At 38.0% G+C, this 4,267-nt stretch overlaps 1 long non-coding RNA gene across 1 annotated transcript; it reads right to left on the bottom strand.

The window, feature by feature from the left end:
- Nucleotides 1-2,336: 2,336 nt before the first annotated feature.
- LOC121050980 lies at nt 2,337-4,030 on the bottom strand. Its single transcript, XR_005804612.1, has 3 exons — nt 3,805-4,030; nt 2,673-3,466; nt 2,337-2,460 (listed from the first exon to the last, which is right to left on the bottom strand). It is a non-coding gene; the product is annotated as an uncharacterized LOC121050980 (long non-coding RNA).
- Nucleotides 4,031-4,267: the final 237 nt, after the last annotated feature.

Here is a 4,267-nt window from a genome sequence, read left to right as displayed (position 1 = left end):
GTGTTTTGATCCAATAGGATCGCAGCGCAAATCCATTGGAGATTGGGGTTTCAATTTCTGCAGCAACGATGGTTAGAGGAGGGTGGATGGCAATAGGTTGTTGGGCGGTGGGTATGGCGGCCCGCAGCATGGATGGGGGTTGGGCCAGGTTTATTGTTTGTTAAGCTCTTGGTGGTGGACAGTTTTTACTAGTTTTTAGGGTTTGGTTTCTTTTGTTTTGTTTTTGAGCAATAAGTCACTTTCAAGGTTTTGTTTTAAGTATTAGCTGTTGAGTCAAGGGCACTACAATTTTGGCATAGACAATCTTCTATTCGACTGTCTAGAGGTCGGTCCTGTTCTGGAGTTGGGTAAGCAACGGTGGCTAAAATGTCTGGCGGTGGCATACTGGCATAGACAATCATCTTTGACCTTCTAGTGGGATTGTTCCTGTTGATTTCGGGTGGAGGTGATGGCGATTTGGAGCATGTGTGGATTGACGTTGTTGACATTTAAGTGGCAATGGTTTTGGGTTTAATTTAGTCTCAGGTCTGACAGTCCAGCTTTTCACTTTGGTTGGGTTCGAAGTCACAACAAGTGTAGACTTGGTCGATCAAAGGCAGGTCATGAGGACTCTGGGTGAAGAGTTAGTGTTGACAAAGTTATATGTCAAGGATTCACTGCTCCTGCGCATATTGTCTTTGCCTTTTAATTGTAGTGCAAGTTCTAAGTCTGTAGTTGAGTCAGGGCCTTTTTTGGCTCCATCAGTCAGTCATTTTGGAGTTCCAGTGTGAAGTCCAGTGGCCATTTTTGTGTATGAGATGTTGCCAAAACCCATTGTATCTAGTTCATTATTAATGAAGTTTATTCTTGATCAAAAAAAAGTTTTACAAAAAAAATTTGCTTCAAATTAGTCCTATGAGGATCGATTTAGTTAGTGAGATCAATCAGATCAACGATCTACCAAATGTAAAAATGGTATTCCCATGAGGTGAACCTCCTCAAATGCCTCTGTAAGTATATGATTCATTTTAAAATAAATGATATACTTACAGAGGCATTCATCGTATTCTCCTTCAGTTTCTTTCCCCATCCTCTTCTTTTTTTCCAAGTCCATCATCAATTCATCATCTTCTTCTTTCATACTACAATTCCATCATCGTTTTCTAGTCATCCAGCATAAACCCTCGATTCAATTCAAACCTAAAACCCCCAATTTCCTGATTCAACTTCTTCTTCAATTTGATCAATTACCCTAATTTTCAATCTACCCCCAAGACCCAACTCAATTTCCTCCAAAAATTTGCAATCCTGCTCTTCCAATCAGACCCAGAATGTGAAAATCGAATCTTTTCTCTAATAATGGGCACAAAATGATGACGATAGAGATTGAGATGTCCTAAAGGAAGAGCTCCATGTTTCTAATTTCAATTAAGGACTGCAGATGGGGGAAAGTGTGATCGATATTGTGCTCGGAGGCGGAGATTAATTTCTAGATCTGGTTATTCCCCGAAATTGAGTTGAAATTCGAGCCAAAATTTCAATATACCAATCTGTCAATAACTGCCGGCAGCGGCTCAGTTTCAGTTGCATATTTGGGAAACTGACCAACATCAGTCGTTACCCGGTTGACAAAATTTTTCATCAGTTTTCAACCAGATCCTCCCTTATCATCGTTAGTTAATGCAATCCTCACCAACCCCACAAATTAAAGACAAAATCAATCACAAACAAAAAAGTACACCACTTAATAATTCACTTTCAGTGACTTCTTTTTTGAGTTAATTAGATCTAAGTCCAAAATTCATACAGATTATTAGATTTAGTCCGGTTGATTTTTTTTGTTATTCGCGGTCCTATGACTCAGCTGCCATGTTGGATTCTTTTCCATTTCTATTTTGCTGACTCAACACCGCCAATTTTCATTTTCGTGGATTCCAAATATACCCTTATTTAATACCGTAATAGCTGAAAATAGTATTTTTATATAGAGGTAACACATTCATGTCTAATCCAATTGAAATTATGACTGCCACAGTTAATTCCATAATTTGAGCGTCTACAATTATGATATAATTTATATATATATATATACACACACACACACGTACACACACATATATATGCTACATATGTAAAGATTTCAATCACTCCTTGAATTGAGGTAATCGTTTTATTATTCAGAATTAATTTTTGTCTACCATATAGAAAATTATAATGAAATAGCTTAATCCAAAGTATAATTGAGAGTGGACCGTCTGGAAAAATAGAACATTAGACACAAGTTTCAAACTCAGCAGAACAAAAAAACAAACACATCATCCGATTATGCCCAATTTCAAACTCAATAGATACCCAAACACCTAGACCAGAGGCATAACTGTACACCCGATGAATTCAGACAAGAAAGAACCCAGACCTTACCTCTGACAGTGGTACTTTCATCTTCAGAGTCAACTATAGCAAAAGCCAGGGGATATATACCTGTACATTAGACACAAGTTAAAAAAAAATTACGAAAAGTTGTCGATTTCAGCAGGGTCCATATATAAATTTGTCAAGAAGGAAGATTGGTTCTTTCATCTGTGTACGTAAATTTGGACTACATACAGTTTAGATAGAGGTAACACTGGCCAAAAAAATATAGGCAACAATGAGTGCACTACCTTAACAATAGATATGGAAAGTGTTTATACCTTGGTTACCATTATTCCCAGTTGCGCCCAGCAAATGTCCTTTGTATTTATTTTTTATATGGGATCCATCAAGACAAAGGAATGGTCTGCAAAATTTGTAACCTTCTATGGAGGCATGGTATGATATGAAGAGTCTGGTTTGTCTTCATCAATGCATCAACATACCATAGCAACTGAGTATACGACGATTCCTCATCGCCGTGAACTTGAATTTTTGCCAACTCTTTACCGTTCCATGCATTATAATAAGATATATCCAATCCATAGTTGTGCTTGAAATCTTTTACGATTTCAATAGGCTTCATCAATGGTTTGCTTCGAATTTGGTCTGCTACAACTGACGACACAATCTTTGAACCCATCAAAACACTTTTCCGGAGTCGAATTGTTAAGGTAGTGCACTCCTTGTTGCCTATATTTTTTTGTTACCTCTATCCTCTTTCTTCTTCTTCTGATCTAGGTTAATTTCTTCCCCCATGAGTGTTAAGCCAAACAACTCAGAGATGTCTTTGCTGGTTATAGTACCGGTGAACTCCCCAAAATTAAAACTTTTGTTTTGCTGGTTAAAACACTTCAAGAGAGCCACTATTTCCAAATCAGATTTTTTGCAAGCAGATTCTATTAATGTACCATTGTAATACGCCATAAACAAGCTCCCAAATGGTGTTCTCTGGATCAAAACTAGTTTCTCTTGTGTTATGTCTGCTCTAAGCTCATCCGTCATCACACGTCCAAACTTCAATAAATCACACCTGTACTCTAGATAGGGATACTCCTTCTTTGCCATAAATCACCTGCAAAACTTGAAAGTTAAATTGATCCATAATCGGATAAACATTTGATAAAGACCATATTGAAGAAAAGAAAACCTTTGATTACCAAAGCAACCTCTGTACCATGCAACAACATTAACAAAATACAAAATAGGTCATTGATTTCCACAAGACCCAATACACCCAAACTACTACCTTTGTTAGTGAAGCTACCTCTGCACCAGGCAAGAAGCAGAACAAAAAAACAAACACATCATCCGATTATGCCCAATTTCAAACTCAATAGATACCCAAACACCTAGACCAGAGGCATAACTGTACACCCGCTGAATTCAGACAAGAAAGAACCCAGACCTTACCTCTGACAGCGGTACCCAGATGAATTCCAAAAAGCCCTCCAGGGGAGGAACTAGGTGGGCGAGTAGGATTTGTTCTGCGGCCATCGTCAAATTAATTTCGAAACGTAAACCGACTAAGTAATTATTGTCCCGTAATCTCTTCTCCGAAATTGAAATCATAACGGTGGCTTGCAATTACGACGGAGATAGTTTACATTGATGATCAATGGGGTGGCCGGACGTTAGGAAGAAGGGAGATGGCGTGAAATCCTCTTTCCCAGTTTTTGGATATGTTATAAATCCCTAAATTAAAATGGCATGCTCTGTAAATTTCTGGATAAACATAGGTAGAGAATTTGCTTACCTGGCTAGTAGGCTGACTGGGTGGACCGCAAATAGTAAAAATTTTGTTAGTGGACTGCATCCAATATTGTAGGGTGGAAATGGACCTATAATCAATTAACTCTTTTTTTTTATAACTTAC

Source organism: Rosa chinensis, chromosome 1 (assembly GCF_002994745.2).
Source record: "Rosa chinensis cultivar Old Blush chromosome 1, RchiOBHm-V2, whole genome shotgun sequence".
In the NCBI taxonomy this organism is placed as follows: domain Eukaryota; kingdom Viridiplantae; phylum Streptophyta; class Magnoliopsida; order Rosales; family Rosaceae; genus Rosa; species Rosa chinensis.
The sequence above is the reverse complement of the archived record's forward strand: the minus strand, read 5'-3'. Positions and strand labels throughout refer to the sequence as shown.